This window comes from Physeter macrocephalus, chromosome 6 (genome assembly GCF_002837175.3).
Source record: "Physeter macrocephalus isolate SW-GA chromosome 6, ASM283717v5, whole genome shotgun sequence".
Classification (NCBI taxonomy): Eukaryota; Metazoa; Chordata; class Mammalia; order Artiodactyla; family Physeteridae; genus Physeter; species Physeter macrocephalus.
Genome location: NC_041219.1, coordinates 43,037,389 through 43,055,828, shown reverse-complemented (window position 1 = coordinate 43,055,828; position 18,440 = coordinate 43,037,389). Strand labels below are relative to the sequence as shown.

Sequence of the window (18,440 nt, the reverse complement as noted above, 5' to 3'; positions counted from 1 at the left end):
AAATTTTTATTGAAATATGGTTGATTAACAATGTTGTGTTAGTTTCAGGTGTACAGCAAAGTGATTCAGTTATATATATATATATATGTATATATATGTATATATATTTAGATTCTTTTCCCTTATAGGTTATTATAAGATACTGAATATATTTCCCAACAGTAGTTCCTTGTTGGTTATCTACCCCCTATATGGTAGTGTGTCTATTTTAATTTTTATTAGCTTATTTATTTGTTCATTCACTTTACAAACATTTAACCGTGCCGGGTCATGGCGATACAGGCACAAACAAAGCAGTGATCTGTGCATAGGAAGCTCCTGGCTCCTTGTTCGGAAGCAGGCAGGCTGATGGTACAAGGATGCTATGACAGAAACAAGCCCAGGGTGCTATGGGAAGAGGACCTCCGTACCAGGTAGGAAGATCTGAGAGGCCTCCTGAAGGAGTCACCCCACTCAAAGGCTCAAGACGAAGTGGGGGAAGTGTGTGTGCATTTTGAGTGATGGCAGGGAGACCAGGGTGGGCCCTAGACAGAAAAAGGTAAATTGGGCTTGGGAGCCCATGCACCAGATTCCTGGCATGATGTTTGTTGAGTGTGTGCTAAGAGAGAGGCCCTGAGTACTATTCCAGGAAAGGAGAAGGCATGGTCCTGTGCTCAGTAGTCTTTTTTTTTTTTTTTAAGATGTGACATATTTTATTTTATTAATTAATTTTTTTTTTTTTTTTTTTTTGCCCGTGCCATGCGGCATGCGGGATCTTAGCTCCCCGACCGGGGATTGAACCCGCGCCCCCTGCAGTGGAAGCCTGGAGTCTTAACCATTGGACCGCCAGGGGAGTCCCAGTAATCATTTGTTGAATGAATAACAAATTTATAAAATAAGGATCCTCAGGACCCACCACCTAGGATACTGATTGAATGCAAATCTCCCCAGAGATTCCAATGTCCACTGGAGTGGAAGCTTCTCAGTAGGACCACAGGTCACCTGATTAAGCCCAGTGTTTGCCCCACTTAAAGATGATGCAAACCACTGGGAGGGCTTGTTAACATGCAGATTTGGATTCCGTGGGTCTGGGCTGGGTCCTGAGACCCCGGGCTTCTAACCAGCTCCCAGGTGAGGCCGGTGCCGCTACGCTGCTGGTCCGGAGACCCCAGTTTCTGCAGCAGGTCCTCGTCCTTTCCTACCCCTCCTGCCTCCTTGACACTTCCCACCCAGGCACCGATCTGCTGAGTCCTGCACAGTCTGTGTCTTCTCCCCACTGGGGCTTGCACCCAGTTTTCCTGCCTGGAATAAGCTTCTCCTCCGCCTTCCCCTAGATGTCCTTCTTCTGTCCCTACACACCCCTCAAGTGCTTATTCTTTGCAGCCCTTACCAGGCTGCTCTGTTAGCACCGGTGAGAGGATCATCAGAGCAGAGGCTGAAGCTTGTCCATCACCAAACCCCAGCATCTGGCACAGGGTCTGGCAAATAATCCACCCTCAGGAAATACTTGGGGAATGAAAAATGAACCTGCTAGAGAAGGTAAAAGAGAAGATGGATGAGGATCATCATCATAGCCAACACTCTTTGGCACTTACTCCGCCCTGACTCTTGTGGGTGTTTGACATGCATGATGTCGTTTCATCCTCACAGCAACCCGGTTTTGTAAGGAGTATCATCGTCCCCATTTTCCAAATGAGGATACTGAGGCACAGTAGGTGGTAGAGTCTGGATTGTGACCCAGGGGGCAAAAGACAGGACACGATGGAAGGGGAAACGTGTGGTCAGAGGATGCTGTATGTCAGGAGGAGGGAGAGGTCGCTTTCTAGAGGAGGATCGGGGTCTGGACGGATGGGTTGGGGCCGGTGGGCAGAATCGCCAGAGAAGGTATGAAAGCAGTGGTGTGACAGTGGCCAATTCGTAGAATGGGCAGGTTCAGTGAGCTGCTGCTGCTTGGGGGGTAAGTCCCTGCAGAGGGCCGGGGGATGACAGGTCTTATCAGGAGACTGGAGATAATTGCATGCAGCCCAGGATACCAGGCTAGGAGTTTGGGCTTCACAAGGAAAACACTGCGAAGGTTTTTGGCCGGAGAAGGGCAGAATGTAATCTAGGCTCTTTGAGGGCCAGAGCAGAGTCTACGAAGACAGAGCATCAAAATGAGAGGTTTTGGGCTTCCCTGGTGGCGCAGTGGTTGAGAGTCCGCCTGCCGATGCAGGGGACACGGGTTCGTGCCCCGGTCCGGGAAGATCCCACGTGCCACGGAGCGGCTGGGCCCGTGAGCCATGGCCGCTGAGCCTGCGTGTCCGGAGCCTGTGCCCAGCAAAGGGAGAGGCCACAACAGTGAGAGGCCCGCGTACCACCAAAAAAAAAAAAAAAAAAAAAAGAGAGGTTTTGGATTTTGTGCAGTGAGCACACCTGGGTTCAAATCTCAGCCTCACCACCTATTAGCTGAACAACCTTGATCAAGTTACTTAACTTCTTGTGCTTATTTTCTTCTCTGTAAAATGAGGAGAAAAAGTCATGATGATTGGGTTGTTGAGAGTAATAATGAACCAATAATAATCATAAAGTTGTTATCAGAACGTGAGCGATCTAGTATAATCTTGGACAAGTTACTTAACTCCTCTGAGCCTCGGTTTCCTCATCTGTGAAATGGGGGAGAATAATAGTACCCACATCAAAAGACTGAGATGAGGATGTAATAAGGCAATGGATGTGCCAAGTGCTTAGCTCCATGCCTGACACATAGTAAGAGTTCAGTAAGTCTGTGCTGAGCTGATGCTCATAGCTGGGCTTCAGGACATCAATCTTGGGATGTGGAAAATACCAGTGGAAATGGGAAGGGACAGTGGGGGAGAGCCCTGCTGGGAAGCTCAGGTCATGGTCTGGAGGGGAGGAGGGGAGGGCAAGTGCCAGAGAGCAAGGAGATGCTGGGGAGAAGGAAAGGAAGGCTGGGTGAGGTGGGGGTAAGGGGAGTGAGGAGTGGAGTCGGGGAGTCAGGGAAGAGAAAGGACAGGGGAGCGAGAGGGGCCTCTGGGCTTGAGTCTGGTTGGCATGGAGAGGCTGGCAACGTGAGCAGAGCTGGGAGTCAGGTGTGCAGACAGGTTTGGCAAGAACCACATTATTACACAACTGAACAATAGGGAAATGCACCAAGAATCTTGGGTAATAAAACTGTAGGCGATTTAGATGTTTTTCTTTATGCTTAAAAATTTTTTCTAGGTTTAAAAAATGAGCGCAAAAAAAAAAAAAAAGACTGAAGGGCACATGCAACAAAAGAAAAAGATAGGCAAATTGAACTTCATGAAAAAAAATTCTGTGCATCAGAAAACACTATCAACAGAGGGCTTCCCTGGTGACGCAGTGGTTAAGAATCCACCTGCCAGTGCAGGGGACATGGGTTCGAGTCCTGGTCCGGGAAGATCCCACATGCCTCAGAGCAAGTAAGCCCGTGCGCCACAACTACTGAAGCCTGCGCGACTAGAGCCCGTACCCCACAAGAAGACAAGCCACCGCAATGAGAAGCCCGCACACCACAATGAAGAGTAGCCCCTGCTCGCCGCAACTGGAGAAAGCCCGCGCGCAGCAATGAAGACCCAATGCAGCCAAAAACAAACAAACAAACAAACAAACAAAACACTATCAACAGAGTAAAAAGGCAACCCAGAGATTAGGAGGAAATACTTGCAAATTATATATAGAAGATATACAAATGGCCAATAAGCGCATGAAAAGATGCTCAACATCGCTAATCATCAGGGAAATGCAAATCGAAACCACAATGAGGTACTATCTCACACCCATTAAAATGGCTACGATCAAGAAAAAAATTTTCACCTATTTTCCTGTTGTATATATCGTCTTTGTTGACAGTACTTTAAAAAAAATTTATTATTACAGAAAATAAGCAGAAGTGAGGATGTGGACAAATTGGAATCCTTGTGCACTCTTGGTAGGAAGGTAAAATATATAGCTGCTGTGAAAAACAGTATGGTATTCCTAAAAAAATTAAAAATAGAATTCCCATATGATCCAGCAATTCTACTTCTGAGCATATACCAAAGAACTGAAAACAGAAGAGATATCTGTGCATCCATGTTTATAGCAGTATTAGTCACAATAGCTAAAATGTGGAAGCTACCCAAGTATCCATCAATGGATAAAAGGATAAGCAAAATATGGTATGTACATACAGTAGAATATTACTCAGCATTAAAAAAGAAGGAATTCTGACATATGCTACAACATGGATGAAAGTTGAGGACATTATGCTACGTGAAATAAGCCAGTCACAAAAAGGCAAATACTGTTGATCCCACTTAACGAGGAGTGACAGACCTAGAGTCAAACTCATAGGGACAGAAAGTAGAATAGTGGTTTCCCAGGAGGTGGGGGCAGAGCAGGAGAGGAGGATGGGGGGTTATTAGTTACTGGGTATAGGGTTTCAGGTTTGCAAGATGAGAAGAGTTTTGGAGCAGGATAGTGGTGATGGTTTCACAACAATATGAGTGTCCTTAATGCCACTGAACCGTACACTTAAACCTGATTAAGAAGGTAAATTTTACGTTATGTGTGTATTTTTAACCACAATAAAAGCAAATTTAAAAAAGGAGACTGAACATCAGGAAGAGGCTGGTGTTGGAGATACGGATTTGCGAGTCATTCAAATGGCTATAATATTTAAAAGTGGGGGAGTGGGTTAAAAGCCCAGATCTAGGACGGAGGAGAAGGGGGAGAAGAGAGCTGAAAATAGTGGTCACCTCAGTATAGTACGTAGCACATATGCTCTGCAGCTCCACTGACATGGGCCGAACTCTGACGCCACCACTGTGTGAACTTGGCAAGTCACTTAAGTTCTCTGAGCCTCCTCTTCCTCATGTGTAAAATGGAGATAATATTCATCTCTAACCTCACAGTATTCTTGTGAGGATTAAATGAGATGATATTTAAACAAGGCATTTAGCACCGTGCCTGTCACATGGTAAATCACTCAATAAATGTCAGCCTCTGGCAGAGGCGCTATTAAAAGTATTTAAGGACAGATACAACCCAGGTACCAACCAATTGGAAGAAACACCGCCTTCAAAAAACAGATGCAGCCCAAACCTGTGCATTCCAGCAATCATGGAAGAGAGAAAAGGGAAGGTGATCAGTCCTTCTGGGGAGTTTCTAGAAAGTCTGTGCTGGGAGGAGGGGATGTTGAGCAGTTTCAAATTCCATCTAGGAAGGCAAGATCTGAGTGAGGCATTGGGCTTGTGGACCACGGAGGGGCAGTTTTCAGAGAGAGAGGGAGGGGCCCAAGGTGAGTGAGAGCAAGGTGAGGTATCCCGGAACCTCATGCAGATGCTGTGATTTAAGGCTCACTTTCTGGAGAAGTCTGCTGATGAGAAGGAGGGGAGAACGAGGAATGTATCCCCCATTAGAGTATTTTCACTGCCCTAAAAATCCTCTGTGCTCTGCCCCGTTTGGCCCTCCCTCTTCCCAAAACCCCTCGACAACCACCGATCTTTTCATTTTCTCCATAGCTTTGCCTTTTTCAGAATGTCATGTAGTTGGAATCACATAGCGGGCAGTTTTTTTCATATTGGTGTCTTTCACTTAATAATTCGTGTTTAAGCTTCCTCCACGTCTTTTCATGGCTCCAGAGTTCATCTATTTTTAGTGCTAATATTTCATTGTCTGGATGTACAACAGTTTATTTATCCATTCACCTACAGAAGGACATCTTGGTTGCTTCCAAGCTTGGGCAATTATGAATAAAGCTACTATAATCATCTGTGTGCAGATTTTGGGTATATGTAAGTTTTCAACTCCTTTGGGTAAACATCAGGGAGCACAATTGCTGGATCATACGGTAAGAGTACATTTAGTTTTCTAAGAAACCACCACACCAGCTTCCAAAGTGGCTTTGTATGCCCACCAGCAATCAACGAGAGTTCCAGTTGCTCCACATCCTCACCAGTATTTGGTGTTGTTAGTGTTTTGGATTTTGGCCATTCTAATGGGTGTGTATCGGTGGCTCATTGTTGTTTCAATTTGCATTTCTCTGACATATGTGGAGCATCTTTTCATATGCTTATCTGCCCTCTGTATATCTTTTTCTGTTACGGTCTTTGTCTTGTTTTTTAATCATGTTATTTCTTTTCTTATTGTTGAGTTTTAAGAATTCTTTGACTAGTTTGGATAACAGTCCTTTTTCTGGTTTATTTTTAAGACAGAGAAATCTCCAGGTATGTTTATAGGTAGATAAGCTGCCATGATGCTGAAGAGAAAAAGAATTAGCAGGAACACAAAACTATATATACTATATATTTGAATTTTATTTTGTTGTGTTACTTGTAACTTTTAATTTTATATAATTACAAACTTAAAGAAAATTGCGAGAATAGTACAAAGGACTCCTACATACCTTTTACCAATCTTTGCCCATTGTTTACATTTTGCTCGAAGTTGATTTTATTATTTTCCTTTTTTTATTGAAGTACAATTTACAATCAGTACAGCACACAAGTCTTAAGTGTACAAATCAATGAATTTTACATGTGAATACCCAGTGTAACCACCAACCAGACCAAGATATAGAACATTCCAGTATTCCAGAAGGTTCCCTTGGGTCCTTTACCATTCACTAACTCTCTTCAAAGGGAAACTCCTGGCTTCTCTCACTAGAGGTTGATTTTGTCTGCTTTAGGACTTCACAAAAATGGAATCATACAATATCTACTTTTTTTTTTTAATCTAAACTCTTTCACTCAATGGTATGTCTCTGAGATTCATTCAGTAAAAAAAAAAAACAAAAGAACAGCTTAATTGAGATATGTCACATACCATAAAGTTCATCCTTTTAAAGTAAACAATTCAGTTTTTTTTTGTTTGTTTTTTTAGCATGTCACAGAGCTGTGCAACCATCTCCCACTATCTAATTTCAGAACATATTCATTGTCTCAAAAATAAAACTTGTTCATACCCATTAGCAGTAAATTTCTATTCTTTCCTTGCCCCAGCCTCTGGCAACCACTAATCTATTTTCTATCTCCAAAGATTTGCCTGTTTTAGACATTTCAGATGCATGAGATTATACACTATGTGGTCTTTTGTGACTGGCTCCTTTTACTTAGAATAATGTTTTTAAGGGTTATCTATGTTGTAGCATGTGTTAGTACATCATTCCTTTTTATTGCTGAGTAATATGCCATTGTAGAAATATGCCACAGTTTTGTTTATCTACTCATCAGTTCATGGATATGTGGTGTTATTAGTGTTTCTGTGTTTTTTACACATAACACTAATTTGTTCTTTTTTATTTCTGTATGGTAGTCCATTGTATGAACATTCTCAATTTATCCATTGTACTGTTGTTTTTTTTTTTATAAATTTATTTATTTATTTTATTTTTGGCTGCCTTGGGTCTTTGTTGCTGCGCACGGGCTTTTCTCTAGTTATGGCGAGCGGGGGCTACTCTTCCTTGTGGTGCGTGGGCGTCTCATTGGGTGGCTTCTCTTGTTGCAGAGCACGGGCTCTAGGCGCGCGGTTTTCAGTAGCTGTGGCACTCGGGCTCAGTAGTTGTGGCTCGTGGGCTCTAGAGAGCAAGCTCAGTAGTTGTGGCACACAGACTTAGTTGCTCCGCAGCACGTGGGATCTTCCCCGACCAGGGCTCGAACCCGTGTCCCCTGCATTGGCAGGTGGATTCTTAACTACTGCACCACCAGGGAAGCCCCATTGTACTGTTGATAGGCTTTTCTTTTCCTAGTTTTTGGCTGTGTTAAGCTGCTATGAACACTGCCTTCTTTTTAATGTTATTTATTTATTTATTTATTTTAGGCTGCTCTGGGTCTTCATTGCTGCACGTGAGCTTTCTCTACCGGAGTGAGCAGTGCGCGGGCTTCTCATTGCGGTGGTTTCTCTTGTTGCAGAGCATGGGCTCTAGAGCACAGGCTCAGCACTTGTGGCGCACGGGCTTAGTTGCTCCGCGGCATGTGGGATCTTCCCCCACCAGGGCTCGAACTCATGTCCCCTGCATTGGCAGGCAGATTCTTAACCACTGCGCCACTAGGGAAGTCCCTGCTCTGAACATTTTTGTACTTGCCTTTGTTGGGCCTGGGCACTCATTTCTGTTGGGTACATAGTTGAGTGGAATTGCTGATCATAGGTTATACAAGTATATTCAACTTTAGTAGATACAGCCAAACACTTTCCCTAAGTGGTTGTAGAAACTTATACTCCCACCAACAATTTATGAGAGTTTCAGGAGCTCCTCATCTTTGCCAACACTTGGTATGTTAATTTCAGCCATTTTTGTTGGGGTAGTGCTAACTCATTGTGGTTTTAACTTGCATTTTATGTTAACTAATGATGTTTAGCACCTTTTCATTTGCTTACTGGCTAGTTATCTTTTTTATGTAGTACTCATTCAAATCTGCCCATTAAAAAAAAATTGGTTTGTCTGTCTTTTTCTTAACATAGATGTTCTTGATAAATTCTGGATACACACCCTTGCTTATATATAATGTACTGTAAATATTTTCTCCCAGTCTGTGGTCTGATTTTTCACTCTCTTAAATGTATCTTTTGATGAATGAAAGTTCTTAATTTTTTTTTTTTTTGCGGTACGCGGGCCTCTCACTGTTGTGGCCTCTCCCGTTGCGGAGCACAGGCTCTGGACGCGCAGGCTCAGCGGCCATGGCTCATGGGCCTAGCCTCTCTGCGGCATGTGGGATCTTCCCGGACCGGGGCACGAACCCGTGTCCCCTGCATCGGCAGGCGGACTCTCAACCACTGCGCCACCAGGGAAGCCCCCAGTTCTTAATTTTAATGAAGTTCTATTTAACAAATTTTCCTGTGGTTCCTATGGTTTATAATTTTTGTGTCTTAAAATTTTTTTGCCTACTTCAAGGTCATGAAGAACTTTCTTCTAGAAGTTTTATTGTTTAATTTTCACATTTAGGTCTTGGATTCATCCTAAACTATTTATCTCAAAGGTATAAGACAAGGGGTGAAGATTCATGTTTCCATGTGCAGATAGGCGATTGACCTAGTACCATTTATTAAAAAGACCATCTTTTCCCCACTTATTTTGCAGTGGCACCTTTGTAATAAATCAGATGACCATATATATGTGGATCTCCCAATTTTATTTTAAATATGTGTGTGTATAAAGATTTGAAGGAAATGAGATTTGTTAACAGTTGCTACAGTGTGGTGGTAAGGTTGTGGGTAATTTTGATTTGTCTTCTTTCTGGTATTTTTCTACACCAACCGTAATACTATTTTAATACTCAGACAAAGGAGATAAAATATTTTTCTAAAATATTACAAGGGTAAAAAAAAAATATTACAAGGGTAGACACCATTGAGGGTGCAGGTTCTGGGAGATAGAGGAAGGGTTAGGCTGGACAGTAAGTAGGAGGGCTTCCTGATTTAGGGAAGGATCCAGGCTAGTAGAAGGGGAGGAGAGAATTCAGAGTTTGGCTGACAGGTTATCTTCTGAGTGACCTCAGTTTCCTGGAAAGGGTGGTGTAGGAGGCTGAGGGTGAGGAAAATGGAAATGATCATTATCCATAATGTTGTGTTGTAAGTACACATTGCTTAGCAGCTTATAAACCACTTATAGGCCTGCTTCTGTGTTCCTCCCAACAGTCCTGCGGGCTGGGCAAGCCCCCGTGATTACATCCATTTTATTTATTTATTTATTTATTTAAATTTATTTATTTTTATTTTATTTATTGTTGGCTGTGTTGGGTCTTCATTGCTGCACGTGGGCTTTCTCTAGTTGCCGCAAGCGGGGGCTACTCTTCATTGCGGTGCGCGGGCTTCTCATTGCGGTGGCTTCTCTTGCTGTGGAGCACAGGCTCTAGGCGCATGGGCTTCAGTAACTGTGGCACGCAGGCTCAGTAGTTGTGGCTCGCGGACTCTAGAGCACAGGCTCAGTGGTTGTGCATGGGCTTAGTTACCCTGTGGCATGTGGGATCTTCCCGGACCAGGGCTCGAACCCGTGTCCCCTGCATTGGCAGGAGAATTCTTAACCATTGCGCCACCAGGGAAGTCCCTACAACCATTTTACAGATAAGGAAACAGATGCTCTCTGAGTCCTGTTCAAGCATCCACTAAGGACCATTTTATGCCAAGCCTTGTGTCAGTTCTGGGTCCACAAATAAGGCATACTTCCTACCTGCCCTCAGGCAGCTCCTAGCAGAGAAAACAGTTAAGGACATGGACAATTAAAATCTAGTGTGTAAATACCATGAGAGATAAATTCAAGATGATGTAGGGGTGGACTTCCCTGGTGGTGCAGTGGTTAAGAACCTGCCTACCAATGCAGGGGACATGGGTTTGAGCCCTCGTCCGGGAAGATCCCACATGCCACAGGGTAACTAAGCCCGTGCACTACGACTACTGAACCTGTGCTCTAGAGCTTGTGAGCCATAACTACTGAGCCCGCGTGCCACAACTACTGAAGCCCACACACCTAGAGCCTGTGCTCCGCAACAAGAGAAGCCACTGCATGAGAAGCCCGCGCATTGCAGCGCAGAGTAGCTGCCGCTCGCTGCAACCAGAGAAAGCCCGCGCGCGGCAACGAAGACCCAATGCAGCCAAAAATAAATAAATAAAAATAAATTAATTAAAAATAAAGATGACGTGGAGGTGAGTCTTTTTCTCCCAGTTTTGAAAAAATTATGCAAGTGATATATGTGTTAGAAATACAGATAAGAAAAAGAAAAAACTCAGTCACAATCCTTCTGCCAAGACATAACCCCTACTTACACTTTGATATAATGCCTTTTAAACCTCATTCTCCCTCTGAGACATACACACATGTACACACATAACACACACACAAACATTACAAAAAAATAAATGAAATCCTGCTATCATAGCATTCTATAATTTGCTCTTCCTCACTTAGTATATTTTAAGTCAGTAAATACAAATCTACATACAATTTTTGATGCTTTTCTGGGTACTATTCAACATGTGGATGTATCAAAATTTATTCAACCTCTTACGTTGTACATTTATTTCTAATATTTAATGACTATAAACAATGTTGTAAAGAACTTTTAAACCCATTTTGGTGCACTTTTCCAATTATTATTTTATGATTAATTATCAGAGAAAATTGATCAATTTACTTTCCCACCTGTATCTCTAAACCTGGCTAACAGTGGACATTTTTATTTTATTTTATTTTAATTTGATAGGTGAAAAATGGCATCCCGTGTAGTTTTGTTTGCATTTCAGATGACTAATTTTTTCATAATTACGGGCCATTTATATTTCTTCTCTTTTAATAGCCTGTTCCTTTTTTGGCTATTTTTATTTTGGAGTATTGGGGGTTTTTCTTATGGAAGCAGAAGAGCTCTTTACATATTGTTGATAATAATTCTTTGTCACAGAATTGCAAAATCTTTTTTCCGGTTTTCTCTTGCCTTTAGATCACACTTTTTTTGAAGCTCATTTGGGAGAATAGTCATGATAGGAAGAACATTCCAAAAGGAAAGAGTAATGAGAAATTTGCCCTCTTAGATATAAAATGTGTTATAAAGCTACCATCCTTAAAGTATTGTGGAACTGGCACAGGAACACACAGAAAGGTCACTGTATACAACTCAGAAACAGACCCAAGAATATATGAGTTCGGTAGGTGATGGTGGTGTGTGGATAGCTGGCTATTACAAACATTATATTCGATTTCTTTCCCACTCCAGAATTAAAATGAATTCCAGATGGATTAAAAATGTAAAAAAATCTTAAAAAAACAAAATTAATCCTCTTGTTGTGGGCAGTAACCAGGGAAAAAAAAAATGTGCTTTGCCTACCTAAAAAACCCCAAGAAAACATTTTGCAACAAATACCCGAAAGGAAGTGTGCGAGTTAACCACGTGGAGGTAAAGAGAGGCTCGGAAGGGCACTCCAGGCTCAGGGAACCCGTTCGTGCAAAGGTCTGGAGGCTGAAAGACGGCAGCATGCCCACTCTAAAGAGAGGGTCAGAAATCGAACTTAGGGCTCACAAAACGGATACGGGGCTGAGTCCAGGTCCGCCCCCACAGGCCTTCTTAATTGTAAAATAGCACTTTTCCCATATATGGTACTTAATGTCTGTTCTGGTAGAAAGACATGGGTCAGGGAAAACAGCTCGCGGGGCGGGGTGTCAGAAACCCGGACTTCCCCAGTCTGCTCCCGCCTGGCCTCGCCCTGGGTCAGGCAATGCGCCAAAATCCCGGCCGGGAGGCCTCTGAGAGTCTAATCCTCCTGATTGGACTCTCTCTGTGTCCATCCTCCTCCTGGAACCTGGCTGTTTGTTGGACCCGCCCTAGGGGGCGGGGCTCCCGCCTAGGAAGCGCGGGGGAAGGTGGAGAGGGTGGAGGTGGGGGCGAATGGGGAGAATGAATTCCCACCCCTCTGTCCCCATAGGCTCCGCCCACTGCCTTCCCACAAGTCAAGATGTCTGTCCATCATAACCAGAAGCGGGCTGGAGTGGGTGAGACAACTCCGGAGGCGGGTTCGTTCCGCCAGGCTCCGCCCCGCAGCCGGCGCCCGGCTCGGAATGGGCCCGCGCGGAGAGGGCGGGGCGGGAAGGAGGCGAGGAGCCGAGCAGGGTGCGGTGAGGCGCTCATATCACCGCGGTTCCTGAGCAGGGCACCGAAGGCTGGGCGAGGCTTACCTGCTGCAGCTCCCGCCTCGCGCGCTCGCCCCATCCCGTAGTCGCCCGAGCGCTCGAGAAAGACCTCTCGGGAGAAGCAGCGCTTGTTCCCCGGGGCAGATCCAGGTTCAGGTGAGCGAGCCCCACCGGCGGGTCCCGCCCCAAGCAGGCGGGCGGCTACGGGACGCGCGGCGTCTGGGGCAAGCGGGCCGACGTGTGATTCTTGGCCTCCGCGCGGCCGGCGACCGGCGCGGGCGGGCGCGAACGCTGCGGGGCCGGTCCGGGGCACCGCATCCTTCGCTCCGGGAGGGTCTCCGGGACCTCTGCGCGGACGCTCGGGGAAGGCGCCGATGGAAGCGAGGCCTCGGGGAGCAGAGGAAGGCTTCGGGGCCGAGCGCTCCCCGGAAACCCTCCGTTCCCCCCGCCCCCCCCCCCGCTGGCGCACTCCGCCAGCCGGCCACCCGGGAGGAAGGCGCCGATGGAAGCGAGGCCTCGGGGAGCAGAGGAAGGCTTCGGGGCCGAGCGCTCCCCGGAAACCCTCCGTTCCCCCCGCCCCCCCCCCCCGCTGGCGCACTCCGCCAGCCGGGCACCCGGGAGCCTCGACCTCCCCCTGCTGCCGGGGCACGCGCCCCGCCCTCGCCTCGCCCAGTGCCCAAGTTGGGCAAACTTTTTAACCCCTTCTGGGGAGCCTCTGTCCCTTGGACCCAGCCGCACGGGTGAGGGTAAGGTGGGAGGCTCGGGGCGGGGGCTCCTTTGGAAGTTGCCGGGCGTTTTCGAAACGGAGGTAACGGGTAGGCGGGGACCGTTTGGCAGCTGTCAGGGCGTCCTCCTGAGTCAGAATCGGACAATCCTGCTGCAGACATTGCGGTCTGATGTTTCAGCCCTCCGCTCCAGACTTCCTCATTCGGCCGGCTGCGATCGGCTGGGCGGAGGAGGGAAACCGGGAGAGGTGCGGGTGGGTGCATGGGAAGGGGTACCCGGCGGAGACTGCGGCTCGAGGCAGGAAAGACTCCCCTCCTCCCCCACAGATCCTCATCCGTTGACTTTTGACTTCTGATCCCCGGGAGAGGAAGGCCCGCGCCAATGTCCGCGGTCCCGGCGCGCACCTGATTCCAGCGCACCTGCGGGCCGCCCCAGCAGGGCGGGGTCGGGGAGAGCTGGGCCCTGCGCCTCTAGGATCCGGCCTGGGCTATTGCATCGTTCCCGTTTGGGCCAGATCCGGGGTTTTCTACTTACCTCCCACCCCCAGCCCTCCCCATTTGTCCCTGTGCAGGGTCCTCACCCCATGCTATCCTGGGGCCACGCCGAGGGCGGGACTGCATCCCCCCATCGCATGCCTCCCGAGAACCCCCGTGTCTCAAACTGGCCGAGTACCCTCCTGGACCAGGTTGCCGGCTGTCTTGAGGCGGGGGCAGGGCGAGCGTCGGGGCTGCTGTCTGCGGCCCCACCCAGCCGGTGTGGGGAGAAGGTTCCCGGGAAGTCCCAGGTCCTGGGGACCGGCGGTTCTCTCCGCTGGGCAGTTGAGAGGCCCAGTCGCTTCTCGGTTCAGTGCACCCTTTCCTGGGTTTAAAAGGATTGCAAAGTAACTGTTGAGTAACTGTCGAAGGGGAAGAGCCTTAGCGCCTTCCTGGAACACTGTGGCCATTTCTGACTATCTGAGCCTGTAACCTCACCGGGTGCTTTATTCCCTTTTTGGTAAGGAGGGAGGCTGCTTTAAGGCCTATTTAGACAGTTACTTGATTAATATTAGTCAATTTATGTGCAAGGCTGCTAGGGGTGGGGGGAGGGTACACAGATGTGTAATTGAGCAAATATTTAACTGGCTTCTCTGTGCCAGGGACTCTGCCAGGTGGTAGGGGGGTGAGGTTGAACAAGACCTGGCCCCTGCCCTGGGGCATCTAGGGGAGAGCTGAAACAAATCTGCAGATGACTCTAATGTGAGGCGAAGATGACAGAGACCCCAGAAGGGTGCTGTGAGTCATGGGGATTGGGAGAAGGGAGCCAGCCTATCCGCGGGGGAACCCAGAGGCCTCTGCCCAGGGGCAGTTGACAGTCCTCAGGGGGAAATAGCGGCCCAGTGACTGAAATACAAAAGCAGCCTGTGATGAGTGTCCCAAGCAGGCCGCAGACAAAGGACTCGAGGAATTCTGAGAGGGGGCCACTACTGTCTGGGATGAGGAGGGAAGCCGCCCCCAGGAAAACCAGGGCAAGCATTCGGTGTCGGGAAAGTGAGGACTCATTTAGTGGATAATTGAGGGGTAATTAAAAACATCAAGAGATTGCTCCATGTAATTTGAGAGCCGCTGTGCCCCCAGATGGCTGCAGGGTGACCCTGAAAAGCTCTACTCTTCACATTCAGCAAGTCCCGGCAGTGCCCGTGGGCAGATCCAGGTGCTGGGATTGGCAGGCTCTGTTTGGGGAAGGGCAGCCCAAGAGGTGCATTCTGTGGGGCTCCTAGTCTGAAGGGCACATGAGGGTAGAGGAAAGAGAGGGGCAGGGCTTTCTGGGTTTTATTTTCTATTTTTAAACTTTTTAACCTAAGGTGTTGGAGATGGGACAACTTCCCTCTTACAGGATGAAGGACGCATGTTAATCACAGCCTGCCTCTCGCCCGTTTTTGCTCCAGAAAACAACAAAACAAGGATCTGTTAGGGCTTTTTAGAGGGAGAAAAGCACACTCAAAAAATGCTGCATTGTTGTGTTGCCTGGTGGAGGGTATTGCTAGAAGCCCGGCTAGCTGTGCTTTCTTCACTTCCTCTTCCAGCTAATCCTTCCATAAAGTACTTAAGACAGCCCTTACCAGCTTGACATCTTTATTTCAAAAGGAGAGGAGGGCTTGGCTGTTGTTTTCCTCTGAGCCTGGCCCTACCCTTCTCTTGGAGGGGGAGAAAGAGAAACCCAAGGCAAAGGGAAAAAAGAAAAAAAAAAAAATCCATGCCTTGACAGCTGCCTCCCAAGCATCATGTTCCAAAAATATTTAGAATAACAAAATCTGTGTGTCGTCTTAATTAAACAAACGTCCTAATTTGCTGAGCATAAAACAGCATCTCTGCCCGCAGGGGCAGGAAGTGCATTTTCCCTTTGTGCAGCCTCAGAGAGTCACTGCCTCTCGGCTTTAACCCTTGGTGTGCTGAGCCCCTGGGCTTAAGCCCTCTGGCGACAATGGCGTGGAACCCTGGCCGCCCCCTGGGAAGCAGTGAGCCTGTGACTTACGGAATCCCGTTCTTTAGAGCTGGGAAGAGTGGGGTCGTGAGCTTTGGCACTAGGCAGAGTTCAGTTCCTGACCCTGCCACTTATATGACTGTAGGCAGGTCATGTCACCTCCCTGAGCCTCAGTGTCCTCGTCTGTAATATGGGAATCATGGTACTTATCCTGCAGGGTTAGATGTAAGAACTAAAAGAAATAAAGTATATAAAGGGCCTGATATATAGTGACTATGTACGTTTTTAACTTAACTCCTGGGTTGTCAGGTGAGGAAACGGGAGGCGGGGTAGATGGGTTTCCCGGCTCTTAGCACTTCTAAAAATGGCGTGCTGTGTGTGTGCAGTACTCATTGACCACAAAGCCCGAGCGGTAAAAACACAGGTGCTTCCGGAGCCCATGTGCCGATGCTTTTGGATGCTCTTGGGGATGAGCTTGTGCTCACTAGCCTCGTTGCAGGGCCCTGGCCCAGGCAGAAGGTACACAAACTCACTGCGATTTTAGTTCTCAAACACGGTTTCCGTGATCTAGGAGAGAGCCAAGGGGTGACATGGAAAGAGCACTGGACTCAGTGTCTGGAGGCCTGGCTTCTGGCTCTGGCTCATTTGATTTTGGTAGAAGGTGCCATATCGCTCCATAAAGGCATCATACCAGTTTATGTGTCCACCAATTATACCTGAGAGGGCTTGGGAAACTGAAACATGCGCTTTGATTTCTCCGAGATTAATTTTAATTTCTCCAAGATGCCCCAGTTTCTTAGGCACTCTCATGCCCTGTTGGTGGGAGTCTAAGTTGTAACGCCTCTCTTTTTAGGAGGTGGTTTGGCAGTGTCTGCCAAAGCATTGTCTTACTGACTGATTTCTAGGAACTCACCCGGCAGATAAACTCAAACGTGCAAAAGGAAATGTCCAAGGATATTCTTTGCAGCATCGTCATAGAAAAAGACAGGAAACAAGCTAACTGTCCATTAAGAGGGTCAAATAAATCATGGCACAGCTGTACAGTGGGAATCCTTGCAGCCCTTAAAAAAATGAGGCTGACCTATAGGTACCGATAGGCCATACTCTTCAAGATATATTGTAAGTGGATAAAACTAGAAGCAAAGTAGGATACATGTTGCTCTCTTTTGGGTGAAACAGGGTACGTCGCCTGGGCTCTATGCACGGAAAGCTACGGAAACCGGGGTAATAGTGGTTGTCTCTAGATAGGGCCCAGGAAGCCGGAGTCCGGGGTGAGCATTACTTTTTTCACTAAGTGCCTTTTTACATGCATTGCCCTTAAATAGTCAAAAATTCAAAATTTTCTTAGTTTTATTATCTATACAAATAAGGGGTTGGCTGGCCAGTCTTAGAGGTCTCCGCTTTAAAATGCATTTTGCTCAGAATCCCAGATTGCACACCGAGTGCCTATTGTATGCAGGGAAGGAGGAAGGGTGTTAAAAATGGGCTGAATTTTGCTCTGTGGTTGGAACATTTTTGGGCCTGTTTTCTTCTCCATGATGTCATATTATCACCAGAGTAACCCCTTTAAACAAATGTCTACTCTGATCCACTCCCTCGTGTTCTGGAAAATGGTAGATGATTGCTTTTTCTCTGCAGTATGAGAAAAGGAAGCCTGCAAGATGTGTCTGGAAAGTATTTCAGGATGCCCCTTTGCCAGCTTTCCCACAATCCCTCTGGCTCCAAACGGTCCTCTTGTCCTTGCCTGGGGAGACCACCCTGACCAGAAGACCAGACCTTTATTCTCTTGCGTCCTCCTCATTTGGAAACTTGGGGTCATTGCAACCCACCCCATCTCCGGTTGTCCCTCACACATCTGGCCTGTGGTTTTTATGTAGTAATAACATTGGAGAAGCCGAAATTCTTGAGAAAATGTGATCAGAGGGGTGTTTTGAATTGGAGGGCCCCGATCCCCCTCTCAAGGAGGACTGCCTTAGTCTTGCATGATGTGGACCCCGGAGAAGACGTAGGCTCTGCTCACCACCAAGTTGGTGCTTTCAGCCGGTGGAAGACCCCTTCAGGGTCTCGGGCAGGGCTGTGTCCCTCCCAGGCAGCCTGTAGGCCTCCTGGAAAGATGGCGTGAGTCACACATGAGTATCCCAAATGAGCCTGCGTCTAAAATGGGCCTGCCACCCCATGGGCGGGCGGTTTGCAGTCTGGATGCCAACCCGTATCTGCTCTCTCTGTCCGCACCTGCCCCTGAGGTTTTGAGGGCGTCAGATATTCGGGGAGCAGGAGGGGAGCTGCCCCCTTGCGTCTGATGCGGGTCTCTTTAAAAAGTAACTGAGGCAGGCGGGCCGCTGTTGGAATTTTTCAGGCCCCCATTCTGCTGACTGGTTTCTCCAGCCTGAGGTGATTCAGCACCCGGGATGGGGCACAGCACACCCGGGCCTGGGCAGGTGGGCCCAGAGAAGGCTCCTGGCCGACCTTTGGCTGAGGGCGAGGCCGTGTAGGGAGTTTCTCCGCAGCCTGACTCCCAGGTTCTCACAGAGGTGCCTTCAGCATCTGTCTTGTCTCTAGCCTGGGTGGGGAAGCCTCCTGCTGTGGCCGGAGGGAACCTTGCAGGGCCTTCTGGAAGTTGCCACTGAAGGGTATGGCTTCCTGCCTGGGCAGGTTGGGCTGC

General features: G+C 47.5%; 1 protein-coding gene across 1 annotated transcript in view; it reads left to right on the top strand.

The window, feature by feature from the left end:
- The first annotated feature begins 12,548 nt into the window (after nt 1-12,548).
- MYH9 (myosin heavy chain 9) overlaps nt 12,549-18,440 on the top strand; it is a 94,552-nt gene continuing 88,660 nt past the window's right edge. The window contains exon 1 of the mRNA XM_024127308.3: nt 12,549-12,748. The gene's annotated coding sequence lies outside the window, so the exon portion shown is untranslated. The remainder of the gene's footprint in view (nt 12,749-18,440) is intronic.